A 16432-nucleotide genomic window follows, 5' to 3' on the forward strand; every position below is an offset into this window, starting at 1 on the left:
CACGACTGCATCACCACATCTTGCACCAAAAGTGTCATCATATTTGCAGATGACACAACAGTAGTCGGCCCCATCAGCAACAACAATGAGTCACACTACAGAGAAGAGATGGAAAATCTCGTGAAATGGTGCATCAGTAACAACCTGAGTATCAACATGGACAAGACGAAGGAGATGATCGTGGACTTCAGTAAGACCTGCAACGACCGGTTCCCCACACCGACTGTGCACTGAATCAGTTCCCCACACTAATTTGTACACCAGACTGGTTCCCCACACCGACTGTGCACTGAACCAGTTCCCCACACTCATTGTGTACACCAGACTGGTTCCCCACACTGACTGTGTACTGAATCAGTTCCCCACACTAATTGTGTACACCAGACTGGTTCACCACACTGACTGTGCACTAAACCAGTTCCCCACACTAATTATGTACACCATACTGGTTCCCCACACCGACTGTGCACTGAATCAGTTCCCCACACTAATTGTGTACACCAGACTGGTTCACCACACTGACTGTGCACTGAACCAGTTCTCCACACTAATTGTGTACCCCAGACTGGTTCACCACACTGACTGTGCACTGAACTAGTTCCCCACACTAATTGTGTACACCAGGCTGATTCCCCACACCGACTGTGCACTGAACCAGTTCCCCACACTGATTGTGTACACCAGACTGGTTCCCCACACCGACTGTGCACTGAGCCAGTTCCCCACACTGATTGTGTACACCAGACTGGTTCACCACACCGACTGTGCACTGAACCAGTTCCCCACACTAATTGTGTACACCAGACTGGTTTGCCACACCGACTGTGCTCTGAACCAGTTCCCCACATTGATTGTGTGCACTGGACTGGTTCCCCACACCAACTGTTCACCACACTGATTATGTACATCGGATCAGTTCACCACACCGACTGTACACTGAACCAGTTCACCACACTGATTATGTACACTGAACCAGTTCAGCACACCGATTGTATACACCAGAGCAGTTCACCACACCTATTGTGTACACCGGGCCAGTTCACCACATGGATTTTGTGCTTTGGACCATTTTAGCCACAGACTATAAACACTGAATTAATTCCTTGTACAGCCATTTCACTCGACCAGTTCACTTCAAGACCACAGGCTGGCTCTCTTAATTACCTTGGCCATGGGCTGCAGAGCTGAACCTTCTCCCTTCATTGCTATGTTATTGGCCAATTAGTTCTGAAACATTTTGCACGACGAAGTGTCAAGAAATACTATAAATATTCCTCGCAGATAAAGGAGCCGCCATGATTGTATGCGTAGTTGATTGTGCTTTCTGCTTCATATTCTGCGTGATCGAATTGCTGACAGGGCAGGTGTGGTTGCCTTTGGCATGGTGGTGAACTGCCTCTGGAATCATTTCAGAGCATGTGCCCACAGCTTTCAAGGAGAGAGTTAGTTCCCTGCCTTGGCCATGGAATGATGAAAGAAGAGCAGGGGCAGGAGGTCATACACCATGGAGGGGAATCTTGGGCAAGTGATGCTTTCATACAACTGCTCTCCCAGCCCTTGACAGATGTGGCCACAGGTGTGAAGGGTGCTGTCAGAGGAACTAGTCAGTGTAGTGACACTCGCTGTGGATAACGAGTGGTGATGGAAAGAATTAATATGCTCGGTGAGGTTGCTGGCCCTCCGATCTGTGTCCCTTCACCCCGCTAACCTCTTGAGAGTTGTTCAACTCTCACCCATCCAAGTGCAGATGGAATTGAACACCTGCACATCCTTATTCTTGACATTCACTTGGCAGCCTCTCCAATCCTTGCTGATGGGTAAAATTATCCAGGCTTGGCACCATCAATAAATCTCCTCTGCACCCTCTCCAATCCAATCACACCTTTCCTGTAATGGGTGGTGAGAATTATCGACAGTGTTGCATAAATCTCCTTGCTCTTGCATTCATGGCTTGACTGATAAAGATGACCATTTTAAGCCCTTTAATTGGGCTATGACCTTGAAGGAGTTCTTAATGTACTCCAAGGTTCCACTGGCCCCCACCTTCTTCAGCCTCACCCAATCCCTCCTGACCCCAGTCTCACTCCTGATCCTTCCTGAGCCCAGCCTCACTTCCAGTCCCTCCTGACCCTACCTGATCCCTCCTGAATCCAGCCTTACTCCTAATGCCCTTCCGACCCCTCCTGACCTCAGTCTCACTTCTGACCTGTCCCGACTCCAGTCTCACTCCTGACTCGTCTCACTCCTGACCCATCCCGATCCCCTCTTCCCCTCATTCTTTCTGATCCCCAGCCGCTCTCCTACAGTTACCCTATTTCTTGATGGTGCAGAAGAAGCCCATTCAACCATTCTTGTCCATACTGGCTCACAGAGAAATCCCATGTTCCCCACTATTTTCCCTGTAACCTATTCTGATATTCCAATCCACTCCCTTCAGAACACCCCCACTCACGATTTGCAGGGACCAGTGTTTGGGATGTGGAAGGAAAGAGGAAACCTGTAAATTTCTGCAATGGCAGCACCTGCCACTGGTGTGGACCCAAGGAGAGCTGGGAGCAGAAACACAGCTCTCCCGTGGGGTCCACCTGCCTAGTCCGACTGCTGTCATCTCCACAAGGGCTTTAAACAGCCTGTTAAAGGATCTGACGGTAGTTTTATTTAAAATCCCATGAATGACAGCGGGGTCTGCACCCAAGATGGTGGCGCCTCTGATCAGAGAGGCAGCCACGAGGGGTTGAGGATTCTGGAGAAGCGGGCGACTGGAGGAGGGCAGCAGAAAATGGAGAAACCACTGCTCCCCCCCCCCCCCCCCCCCCGTCTGCTGTCTGAGAAGGAGAAGCAGAGGAGATGACCGACGGGATGACGACCATGGCAACAGACCAGTGAGGGGTTCTGTGGCAGGGGACTGTTGTTGACTCAAGCTGAGGAATCCACGCTGCCTGCAGGCTGCTGGAGACTGGCTCAAGAGTAGTTGAAGGGTCCCTGATTGTGTCGGGGGTTCGGATCTGGAGCTCGGATTGTCAATGGTTTGGACTGGACTCTGTGTGGCTGCGGGGAGTGCTGGAGGTGAATCTATGGACACTCGGTGACTCGGCGGGGGGGGGGTTCTACAGTGACTCTGGAGGCGAATCTACAGATACAGTGACGGGGGGGGCGGTCCTACAGATACAGTGACTCTGGGGAATCTACAGATACAGTGACTCTGGGAGGGTCTACAGAAACAGTGACTCTGAGGAGGGGAGGGTACTCTCTTTTGCTTCTCTTTCTCTCACTGTAAGAGGCGCTTCAGACATTTTCTGCCTTACAGCAGGAAAAAGGCAATTTTATGTAATATGGCACTGTTTTTATTACATGACAATAAATTGAATCTTGAGCATCCAGGGGAAAACCGCACGGTCTCTGGTAAAACAAGTAAACTCCACACAGACAGCACTGGACCATGGTGAAGCTGTGTCTGAGCTCTACTCCCTACACCCCTGTACTGCTCACTGACAGAAAGAGAGAGGAGACAGTAAATGTCAAGTTCATTTGTCATCCATTTGTACCAGTACAACCCGATGGAACAGCAATCTCCAGTCCAAACACACATACAGACAAACCATATGCACAGCAGATATAAATATTATTAATAAATAATAGAGTTACAGAGAGTTGTTTTAACAGTCATTCAGCAGTCTCCCTGCCCGTGGGTTAACAAACCTTTTGCACCAACCTCCTCCCTGTCACGCTTTGACAGATGAGTGTGTCAGGAGCATTTAGGCTGTGTGAAACCTACCCAAGTGAGGGCCTCATGGACAGTGTGGAACATGTTGTACTCAGCAGCTCACCAGTGTTCTATTTGATGTGAGTGCCTGAGAGGGACATTGGATCCCGAATTAGGGAATATTCTAATTTCCATCATTAAAATCTCTCATGTTAACTGCAAAAGAGAGGATATGGAATCAATGGAGCAGGAATTTTGTTCTCTGGGAGAATAATAAATCGTTTGGGTCACCTGCTTCACAAGGAGGTCCAGAGCTCCTCTGATGGAGTTCACAACACAATGGACCAGACATACTCTGTGATCTGTATGTGGAGCTAATCACAGTCAATGGTTGATATATACAATAAAGCAAACGCTTTCAGATAGATCCTGGAGGTACTCTCTGTGCAGCAGAACCTCAGCCACTGTAGGCGTTTTGGTGTTATCAAAGAACTGGAGTAAATAAGTTGAGTGGAGTTTCGGAAGTCAATTGAGAAGCAAAAGGCTGTGTCTGTCAGCTGCGGTATTAATTAATTCATTTTCTCTCTCTCTCTCTCTCTCTCTCTCTCTCTCTCTCTCTCTCGCACTCTCCAGTAATTTGTTGGAGGCAGAGTGGCCCTGGAGAGCACTATTACTTACACTGCCATAATGACAATTCTGCAGTAATCACCGGTCCTATTAAGTCGCTGGAGAGCCTGCCAACTTTCATTTTGTTTGTCACACCTCAGCCAAACTAACCCACTCACCCCTTCGATTCTCGAACAGATCCGCCATTGCACTTGACGCTCGAAATGCAGTCGGCAAAGACCAAGTTCAAATCGTGCCTCATTTGGAAAGTGAAAAGTCTCTCTTCCCCCCCGCCCCACCAAGCACCTCCCGTCAGACCACTTTGCATTAAAAAATGATCCCAGATACAGGAAAGGACGATAACTTGGTGCGCTTTGATTAATGCAGCTGAGAACAGGTCCCCTGTAGCACTCTTAATTGTAGCAACCTGAATATTCGTCCTGTCAATTACCTTCAAAAAGAGTGTACGGACCCATAGGCAGAAAATAGAGAAACTCAACAGCAACTATACAAAGGATGTGGTAGCAATGGCAAGAGTGCAGATGAGATTCACTGGCAGGGCTTTAACTAGAAATAGAGACGGGATGATGAAACACAAAGACTACAGGTTGCTGGAATCGTGAGCAGATGAAGAATTGTTGGAGGAGCTCCAGATTTGGGTTTTTAAACTGCAAGCGTGTAATGGCACAATCAACAAGATTTGCCGTCACACAGGCAGTCTAAAAAGGGAAGTGCAGGAATTTTTAGTCAATTCCTGCACCACAATTTATCCTGCAGAACCCCCTACTACTTTTCAGGGGAAGCCTGAAGTCTAAATCACACTGCAAAACTCACCTATGAATTGAACGTCCAGCTGATGACTCAGGCCACATAAAAGCACCGGGACAAACGTGCACAGGAACTTAAGGGGTGCAGTGTAAAGGACTAGAAGGTGAGTAATTATGTTAATTTATGTTAAATTTTTCACAGGTTGTTCCAATAATGCTGTCTAAAAGAACACTAATGATGTACAACCAGTGGACAAACATCCGCCAATACTTGTGCACTTTAGTGGTCTCCAGGGCTGGTTTAGTTCAGAAGTAATTTAACCTTTGTCTTTTTTACTGCTTTAGAAATCAGCCTTCAGCAGTATTCACTGCTATTTAGATAGACAGAAAGAGAGAGAGAGAGAGAGAGAAAGAGAGAAATCTCGGAGAGTCTGCATATAACATCTTTGTACAGTTCTTCACACCAGCTAATTGCCTGGGTCTTCCTCAGGCAAATCCTGGTTGGAAGTTTGGAGGGGAAATATTTTGCTGGTGTTTAATCAGTGAGAAGTATGATTATTTTTAAGTCTAAGCTAAATCTTGTGGCACTGACTGGTCAAGATTATTGAGGTGCTGCCATAGTTCCAATGACCTGGATTTGATCCCAGTGCCTCGCAGGACTTTGCACCCTTTCCCTTTAACTGTTGGGCTTTCTCCTGTCGCTTCGGTCTCCTCCCGCATCCCAAGAGTGTGCGGATCGGTGGTATGAACGCCAGCTGTAAATTAACCCCAGTGTGTAAATGGCGAGGAGAATCTGGTGAGAGCTGAGGGAAAGGTGGAGAGAATGGCATATGGGGAAAATTATTGTTGGAGGGGGCTGCTCTGGGAGCTTGCAGAGGCTTGATTTGCCAAATGGCTGCCTTCTTCAAGGATATGTTGATTTTGTGTCGATGGTTTTTAAATGTATTGATTTGGGGTTTTTTTTTGAAGTGGATAAATCTGTAAAACATTGTTCAACAGAGGCACGAGAGTGTGGATCCTGGAAGCTGAAGGAACTCAGCAGATTGAGCAGCATCAGGGATTAGGGAAGGAATTGGAGATATTTTGCCCCAAGGCCCTACATCATTGGCTACGGGGATAAAGAGGAGGGAGAGGAAGGTGAGATAAGGGCCGTTAGGAGATTGGTGAAGGAGGAGGGATGAAGGGCAGTGGGCAGGTGGAGCCAGGGAAGGGAAGGGGGGAAAATGAGGGGATTGGGAATGTTGGGATTGCTCTGCTGGGAGCTGATATACTTGACCAAATGGCCTCATTCTGTGCTGTATTGTTGGTACATCTCAGAACATTTTATTGGACCGAGACATTGGCATCATTCCGCAACATGTCGTCACAATGCTGAAACCATCTTTAGGAAAGGCCGACTGCGACTGTGTCTCGGAACATCTCCAAAATGATTAAAGGGTTAAATTGTGCAGAATCCTTCAGATTGGACCAAGGGCTACATAGTGTAGATCACTCCAGAATGATTCAAGGGTTAAATAATACAGAGCCTTCAGAATGTTTCAAGAGTTCAAATAGTGCAGAGACCTCAGAATCCAATTTCAGATTTATTGGAGATACTTCACAGTACCAGGCTCTTCTGGCCCAAGAGCCCACATCACCCAAATGCTTAACCTACCAACTCTGCATATCCCTGGAAAATACGGGGTTAGTAGGTTAAGTAAACTGAGATTCCCAGAGGAAACCCTCACAGAGAGAACATGCAAACTCCTGAGAGACAGTGCTGGATTATAATCCCGCTGGCTCAGTGACAATGGTGATCTACGGTAATTCTTCTCCACTTTAAGACATCGCTGGTCAGGGATTCCTAGGAATCAGTGGGGAAACTAAATTTTCAAGGAAGCTTTGAACATATCCTGGAATCTCTTCCCCTGACAAATATTGTCTGTTTCAAACTGTGTCTGATTCAGACAAGTATTGATCCCATTATAAATACAAGTAAAACAGAACATTAGGATGCTCTAGAAAGCCCATAAAGTTTGTCTCTGGTTTTATTGTGTCACATTTACAACACGGAGTGTTGTGCAGGTTTTCTCATTCACATGGGATAGATTGACCCAGTGCTCCTGTCAGGGACAGGTGAAGGATGAGATGTCGTCAGTTGATGGGGTGGGCTGGGCAGTGGATGGACCCTGCGGAGCTGGATAAAGGCTCCAGGCCTGTGGCATGCAGCGGTCCAGCGCATGCTTTGGAGCCAGAGCGAGAGAGTGCGCAGAAGGCTGGACGGACAGAGCCACCAAGCCTCCATGGTTGGCGCTGCCGCTGGGAGAGAGGGGACCGTTCTGCCTGTGGGCAAACATCTGACTGCCCATCTTGTCCCGTCTACCTGAGCAGACCTCTCCTGGAAAGCCCCAATGGCCAACATCAGGCCCAGCTCCGAGCGACAGCTTCTGCTCCAGTCCCAGAATACAGGCAGTCCTCCTTATCAGGAGATGGCCATGGAAACACCAGTTATAGTACGGGAGAAGGGAGATAGTCATGGGAACACCAGTTATAGCACGGGCAAAGGGAGATGGTCATGGGAACACCAGTTATAGCACGGGCAAAGGGAGATGGTCATGGGAACACCATTTATAGCATGAGCATAGGGAGATGGTCATGGGAGCACTAGTTATAGCACGGGCAAAGGGAGATGGTCATGGGGAATATATTTTACTTTGGGCAAAGGGAGATGGTCATGGGGAATAGGTTATACTACAGGCAAAGGGAGATAGTCATGGGGAACATGTTATAGCACGGGCAAAGGGAGATAGTCAAGGGGAACACGTTATACTACGGGAAAAGGGAGGTGGTCGTGGGTTACACCCTGCCTCTGGACATCACTGGTGAGGCTCACTTTGCCCATCCAATTGCAGCTGTTCCATCAGCAACCTACCTCTGTCATGAGGTCAACGGTGTGGACATGAGAGACATTCAATTCCGCCCGTAGTTGCCTAGCAGGCGGAGCTGCCTGCGTTTGGATGTGGCAGGAGCTAGGCAGTGCCCAGGCATTGGGGCTGATGAATGGCAAGTAACATCCACAGTCATGCAAGTGCCTGGCAACGACCATCTCGGCCAAGTGAGAACTCATTCATCTCTCCTTAACGCGCAAGGGTATTGCCAGCATGTGTCTCTCATCATCAGTATCAAGTCATAACCAGTGATCAGAACCCCAATTTTAAATACCTTTGCTGCAAGAACAGGGTTTACAGCAGTGAGGGACTCTCCTAACATCCCAAGGCCTTACTGATGCCTCCAGGAATCTTGTTTGAATGCATGGTCCAGAAAGTCAGCACCATCTGTGGGGGTGTAATCCAGTTGCTTGGCACCTTGTTAACCTCCTGAAGCATTTATTGTTTCCCAGCTGGTCCACAATGGCTGCCTTCTGCCACATTAACAAAGTGCTTGGTTGTTGCTCACCTTAGACCCTCCAGACTGTCCCCAAACCCAGCAAGATGGCACATGGGGGAACACCTTCACCTACTGGTTCCCTTCCAGGCTGCACACTATCCTGGAATGGGTCACTGCGCCTGCATCCAAAGCCCAGCACTCCCCACCCAACAGACTGTGGGAGCATCTCCTCCCACAGGACTGACAGTGATTCAAGAAGGCTGCTCACCACCACTTTCTCAGGGGAAGGCAACAAGGGCCGGGCATCCTGCGACCAAAAATAAAAGGGATTACAGGAGAAGTCCAAAAAAACCAGATGCCAGAAATATGGACCACTCGAGAATCCGGTCTTTTCAAAAACTCAAACTTTTTAAATTTAGCGGGCTTTTGTGTGTGGACATGTATACTTAAGTACAGTTTCTACAAGCAACCACACGTTGACTGTATTTCTCTTTAAAACTCCTCGTTTTGATAAATGAAGCATACTAATGAATAAACTATCAAAATTTACCTGTTCGTCTCTTCTTTATTCCTTCTTAAATTTTAATTTTAAATGTACAGCGGTAAATCTGAAAATCCTGCTGACCCAATCTCCGAGCAGTCCTGGATTTTCAGACTTCTACCATAGTGAATACAAGTAATACTTGTATCACTATACATAGTGAATACTTGTATTTCACCTATTGCTTCATAGGTGAAAACTGTTCTATTATCAGCAGAGAAAGACCTCATTGTAGGTCCTCTCAAAATTACTTAAATGCCATTACAGCACCCGTGACCAGGGTTCGAATCCAGCGCTGACTGTAAGGAGTTTGTAGGTTCATTCTGCATTGGTTTACTCCCAACCTCCAAAAGTGTACTGGGCCTGTTGGTTAATTGTGTGTCATTGGGCTGCATGGATTTCATGGCCCATAAGGGCTTTTTACCATGCTGCATCGTTAAAGTGAAATTTATATAATTTATTATTAATAACAATTCTATGCACACTACTTTCATGAAATAAAAGATTTAAACAGTTAGGAGACTGGTGTTTAATTTAGTAAATCAGCCATAATTTGTTTGACGTGTGGCAAAGGTATCAGGTTTGCTTGTGTGACTGGAATCAATAGCAATCACATTAATGTCTCAAAAATAATTGTTCAAAGTCATAAACTGATCATTTGAATGTCTGGATTTTTAATTGACGGACCTTGAAGGAAGGGCATCACAATGGGGCCTAGATTTCAGCAGAAGTCAGATGGCTTTGAGGGGCCCCAGCTGTCTGGCCACATTCCTATCAACATCCATCAAAGGTTTTCCCATCCCATTCACTCCCTTGGCTCCTCAAGCATGAAACCATGTCCCAGGGCACTTCACAGGAGAATTGGTCTATATTGGGCACCAAGGTAATGTGGTTATTTTGGAAAAGATGCTCAAAGGACAAGGGTTTGCAGACATGACGACAGGTGTCCCAAAGGTGTGGAGAGGTTGACACCTTGGGCACATTTTCAGCAGGGTGGGGGTGGGGGGTTAGGTAATGAAACTGGGGATGAGAATAGAATTATGGGAGAGTGTAGGTTGCAGAGAATTGTGGGGCAGGGAAAACAGAAGTGGTACACAGGAAGGTTTAAGCATGTGAAAATCAATATAGATTTGGAATTGCAGTCAAAGAAGATAGGTGAACAGCAGGTGAACTTGTTGGGATGCAGACAAAAGAGTGAAGGGTGTTTCTGCATCATACTGAGGTTACTAGACTGGGACTACCATTGCAATCTTCCCACACTTTGGTTGGTTGCTCCCTTGGGGAATGTCCATAAGGATTAGGAACAGAATTATTCCATTCAAATTACACCAGGTATATTTGTCCTTTCAACCCCATTTTCCTGCCTTCTACCCATATCAAAAACTAATCAAAAACATATCAACCTCTATGTTAAATACACCCAAAGACTTGACCTCTGCAGCCATCTGTGGCAATGAATTCCATAGGTTCATCACCCTCTGGCCTTTATAGCCTTCATCACTGTTCTAAAGGGACGTCCTTTTATCTTGAGGCTGAACCTTCTGGTCCATGGTCTCCCACATCTTCTCCACATCCACTCTATTCAGCCCTTTCAATATACAGTCAGATTCCCCTTCATCCTTCTAAACTCCATTGAGTACAGTCCCAGAGCCATCAATCCAAAAATAGTTATAAGACACTGGGGAAGTCAAATGTCAAGCATTGCGTGCAGTTTTGATTGCTACAGGAAAAATATCAGGAAGATTGAGAGAGTGCAGAGAAAATTCAGGAGGATGTTGCCAGGATTTGAGGAACTGAATCACAGGAAAGGTTAAAAAGGTGAAGATTTTTTTTCCCTGGAGTATAGCAATGAAGAGAGATTTGATAGAGGTATACAAAATTATGAGGGGAAGAGATAGAGTAAATGCCAATAGGCTTTTTTTTTCCACTGAGATTAGGTGAGACATGAACCAAAGGACATGGGTTAAAGATTAAAGGTGAGAAGTTTGGGAGAACATTAAGGGGATCTTCAGGCATAGAGCGGTAAGTGTGTGGAACGAGCTACCAGGTGAAATGGTGAATATCACCTCGGATTTGACATTTCGGCAAAATTTGGACAGGTGCACAGATGGGAGGGGAATGGAGGGATATGGTGCAGATCAGTGGGACCAGGCAGAATAAGAGCGACATGGACTGGATGGGCTGAAGGGCCATTTTCTGTGTGCTGCAGTGTTCTATGGTTCTAAATGCTCTTCATATATTAACCGTCTTGTTCCCGATATCAATCTCCTCTACCAATAACCTGGGTGGTCAGTGGTGGTGGTGATGCTGCATACATGCAACATCACAGTGTCTGCCTGTCATCAGCCCTCTTGAGCACCCCCAGCATTATTCCTGCCCCAAGCACCCTTGGGTTGCATTGGTCAGGTCATTCAGAAGGCAGAACATTTCTGGACTGAGATTTTTGTTTGATAAACGTATCATTTTGTCCGTGGCATTTGTTTTGCAAGCCACATAGCAACAGTGCACATCAACTGTTTAAACATTTCATCATGCTGAATAATTACCACCCCACTCGAGAGTCCTCATCGAGCAAGAGACCAAAGATGAGGGGCTTCAGTTTACCGTGACTGTCTTCAGCAAGCCTGGTAACCAGGCAATCAGTATGCAATGTGGAGAATCTGCTTGGACTGCGGGAATTGTGAACACAAGTGTTCCTGGAACGGGGACCTGTGGGAATCTCAGAGAAGAAAATGTTTCTGCTGCTCATCACAGTAGGACAATCTCTGACCCTCAATAAACCATAGCGCATGGGAGGCAATGGAGAGGCATCAGGAGGGCATTGTGCCCCAGATTTCATTCCCTTGTTATTTATTTTCTCTTATTTTTCATTTCTATTGGGAAACAGAAAATGACTGTATTTGTTATTCATTGAATGAAGTGGTGGAACTCATGGTCTGACTTTACATCTTGACGAACCCACTGGTTGAAATGATCAATGGGGAGATGGCAGACAAAGGAGTCTCATGGACTGCTGAAAGGCCAGAACAGAATAGATCTTTCAGAATTGTTTCCATGGGCGAGGAATCTAGGATGAGAGGGCACAACTCCAGATTTGAAACCGAGATGCGGAGGAATTTCTTTAACTAGAGAGTGGTGAATCTCATTTTGCCACCACAGGTGATTGTGGAGGCCAAGTTGATGGGTGTATTTAAAGGAGAGATAGATAGGTTTCTGAATAAGTCAGGGTATCAAAGATTATGGGGAGAAGTCAGGGGAGTGTGAGGAGGGATCAGCTCATGATGGAATGGTGGAGCAAACTCGATGGGACAAATGGCCTACGTCGACTCCTATATCTTATGATTTTATGGAAACTGGAGGCAGTCGAGGCAATGCTGGCCTCAATCAAGATCGACGACATTTGCGCGGGGGGGTCTTGCTTCCACTCCAACCCACCATCTCACTTTGCTCTCCCCTCCCTGTTCTCCATCATTCCTTGAGCCTCGTGAGCTGACTACAGTTTGAAATTTTCTGTACAGGGACTTTGTTTATTTGCCCATCCACTGACGATGTCTGGGAACCAGTCAGATAGAGGTCACACCCCAGCTTTAACATTTCCTCATCCCAAAGCAAGGTCTTGACCTGAAACATCTACTTCTTGAGATGTTATCTGTCCTGTTGTGTTCCTGCAGCAGTTTGTGCTTTTGTTCCAACAAAGCTCTCTGTGTACATTGAAGAAGCATTCCTTGCCTTTACGGGGAAGGTGATTGCAGACCCTTTGTGACAGTGCATTGGTCTAACTGGTCCTTACTCATCTGCACCTTGTGATTTCTAAATCCATTAAGAAATTTAAGATAATTCATCTCTTGCAGTGAGAAAGGGTGCTCAAGAGGGCAGATGACAGGTTAGTAAGTCAACTCGGACAGGCAGACAGTAGAGGAGCAAATGTGACAGTGACATACCAATTAGCATTTAGCAAAGGGCAGCATGACAGCACTGCAGAGGGGTCCATTCAGGAGCCTGATGGCTGCAGGGAAGAAACTGTCTTCACACATGTTAGTGTGCAGTTTCACACCTTGAACCATCTCCCTGATGGAGGGATGGAAAGAGAGTGTATCTGGGATAGGGTGAGTGTTGGTTGCCTCTCCTCAGCTGCAGCTAGTGCAGATGGAGTTCTACAATGGGTACAGTTTGTTAACTTACAGAATTTCCTCACAGGAAAAAGAATCTCAGGGTTGTAAGTGATGTCATGTATGTGCTCTGACAAGAAATCCGAACTTTGAACTTTAAATGTCTTCATTAATGTGTAAAAAGCTTTTGGTATCCACATTTTCTTTTGTTCTTAGAGAGCTTTGACGATATCCAGTCTGCTGTGTGGGTTTGTTTTTATCCGCATCCAATCACCGGATCACAGTTTTATTTAAATAATTAGCTGCACTGTTCCATTCTCCTATGAAGATAGTTCTTGCTCTTCCAGGAGAAAACTTATGAGGGTTTCTCAAGCTGATCCAACAAAATTTCGGGCCTGCGCCCTTCCTTGGGTATAAGAAAATTAGCCGGAATAAAAGATCGGGGGAAGAGAGGAGGAAGGGGCAGGGGCGGAGTGCTGGCTAATTGGTTGATACAGGGGGGAGAGTAGAAGATAAAGAAGCTGAGAAGTAATGGGGAGAGGGGAGCAGGTGAGAGGGGGGAATAGGGAAAGAGAGAGAACCGGGGAGGGGGGGAGGTTAACAAAGAAATCGACATTTAAGATCTTGTCCCTCCAATTTGCGGTGGATTTGGTTTGGCAGTGCTTGAATTCTCCCTCAGCAGCGCAATCTGCTCCCTTTCCTGCAGGTGGTTTTTGGCTCTGCTGTCTACATACTCTCACGGCAAAGTCTGCATGTGAATAGCTGTCAGTATCGTGAAGTGGGGGCCGAGAGAATCGGGGAGCTGCCTTCGACAGCCCGACCCTCTCATGGGAGGGAAACATTTTCCAGGCTACTGGAGCTGAGCTTTAAAACAGGGAGCATCTGAAATCACAGAGGGAGGCCGAGATGGGACATGGTACCCTTCGACTTTGTCCAACAGCATTCAGCATTACATCTTGCCAGGTTCCTCCTTTCAGTGGTAAGATCTGAATGAGAAGAACCAAGTGAATTTCCAGTGTAGCAATCTCACTTCCTGAATCTTGTGTTGTTCTGTTAATTCAAGAACCCACCACCCTGTTTTCCATAGATCCATAATACAACTGTTGCCTCTTTCCAACTTGGAAGATGATGCATTACAATCCCCAAACTTACTGGAGCTTACGGGGTTTTAACTTTTAATTCTGCATCCCCAAGCTGGACTCTACTGAACGTGATGACCCGAGATGTACACGGATCAACCATCTATGTCCTTTGTCCATTTTATAACCCTGCTGAGTCACATAGGAGCACAGGAGGAAGAGCTCCGGACTAGATTCCCGAGTTCAATCCTGACCTCGGACATTGTCTGGGTAGAGTTTGCACACTTTCCCTGTGACCGCGCGAGTGTCCTCCAGGCGCTACGGTTTCCTCCCGCTTTCCAAACACACGTGGGTCGGTTGATTAATTGTTCATTATCCATGTATAGGTGAATGGTAGAATCTGGTAAATTGAGGAGAATAAAATGGGTTAGCATGGAATTGGTATAAATGAGTGGCTGAAGGACCTGTTTCTCTGCATTGTGACTCCAGGACTTGATAAGTAAGTCAGCCTTCATGTCCTAATATGACTGCATTTTAATTGCTTGGGGAGTCTGTTGCTTTTACTTCTCCATGTCCGACTAAATGACAAAATCTCTTGGTAAAGTTCCACATCATTGGTCCATAAGAGCTTTCAGTTGACAGAACTAAGTCTAAATTCATCATTTCCTCCTGCTAATTAGTCACAGTGCCCCTGTGTGTGGGTGAATATATTTGGAAATGTCATTCCTTTTGTTCTATTGTCATTGGTTTAGACACTTTGCCAGATTGTCTCCCAATGTCAGTGAAGGTGAGCCCCCATCTCCCAAGCACATTGGTATTTTATGGTTCTTCAAGCTCGGGAAGCTTCTACAGTTTGGGCATGACTCCAAAGCGCTGCCTGGTTGATCAAGCGCAGCCCCTTTGTGACGTAACATTCTCTCACCTCCTCCCCTTCGCCCATCACCTTTCCCACCAAAGCTAGTGCTCGGGAGACTGAGGTGTGAGGAGCAGGTGAATAGACTGGGCCAGTGTTAACTGGAAGTTGCCAATTTGGGATGAGCTGCTGAAGACAGTTAAAGAACTGAGAAGAGAAGTGAATGTGAAACTATTTCCTTTGGGGGCAACTCGGAGTAAAGGAAAGTAGGAACAGGAAGAGAGTTGGCAGTTCAGGACAAAGTGTATCATCAGCTGGAAACATTAACTTGATTTTAGATACTGCCTGTCCTGTTGAGTATTTTCAGCACTGACTGCTTTTATTTCAAACATCCAGCATCTGCAGATTTTTTTAAAAATTTACGGTGGGGATCAAGTTGAGCGAAACCCCCCAGAAATTTCATTAATGTCCCAAAAGGACAGTAAAGTATCCATTACTCCCAACCCCTATCATCTTTCAACTTATCTTTAGTAAGTGAGGCCCAAGACTGAACATTATGTTCACGACCTCCTCCTTCCATACATTGGTACAATCCTTACTCTCCCCAGCTTTCAATTGTGACGGCTCTCTTATCCATGAAAGGCTGGAGAGCCCTGTCTATGGGATTGTCAGTTACGGTATTAAGCACCAGAGAAGGGCAATGTCTGCACAACTTCCCATCTTCGATGCCAGTCTTTTGACCAGAGGCCATGAGAAGCACACTCTTGCACAGATGCAAAATTCTGTTCTAATTTCCACTTCAGCTCAGCGGAAGCTTAAAATTGCATATCTCGTGCTGTTGAAGCCTTTGAAAGCAGCCAACTTGGCATGGGTGTGCTGCTCAAGGGGATATATTTCTGGAGGGGAGCCAATCAGGACAATCTGCAAGTCTCTGAGAAGGAAATATTTATTTTCTGTATTGCACAGTTTGTTTGTACTTTCTTGTTTATAAATTTATAAATTTTAGATACGCAGCAGGGGAACAGACCATTTCAGCCCACAAGTCCATGCCGCCCAATTTACACCCAATAAACTTAAATCCCCAGTACATTTTGAATATTAAGAGGAAACCAGAGTCCCGCAGGGAAACCCACGCAGACATGGGAAGAACGTACACATTCCTTACAGACAGCATAGGATTCAAATCCTGGTCCCGGTCGCTGATGCAGTAACCACAGCCCAACCATACCACCCCCAAATATATTTCTATCTTTCATACATATTCTGTACCTTCTCTTGAGTACAGTTTTTTTGCACCACGGATCATTTGAAATTCTGCCTGCCCTACAAGGAAAACAATCTCAGGGCTTTATGTGATATCATGTATATACTCTGAAAATAAATCTAAACTTTGAATTTTAGAATCCCC

General features: G+C 46.2%; 1 protein-coding gene across 4 annotated transcripts in view; it reads left to right on the forward strand.

Annotated features, from left to right (window-relative positions):
- Positions 1-16432, forward strand: part of LOC138761594 (receptor tyrosine-protein kinase erbB-4-like) — a 910121-nt gene that overhangs the window by 796496 nt on the left and 97193 nt on the right. The window lies entirely within an intron of this gene.

This window comes from Narcine bancroftii, chromosome 4, assembly GCF_036971445.1.
Source record: "Narcine bancroftii isolate sNarBan1 chromosome 4, sNarBan1.hap1, whole genome shotgun sequence".
Taxonomy (NCBI): domain Eukaryota; kingdom Metazoa; phylum Chordata; class Chondrichthyes; order Torpediniformes; family Narcinidae; genus Narcine; species Narcine bancroftii.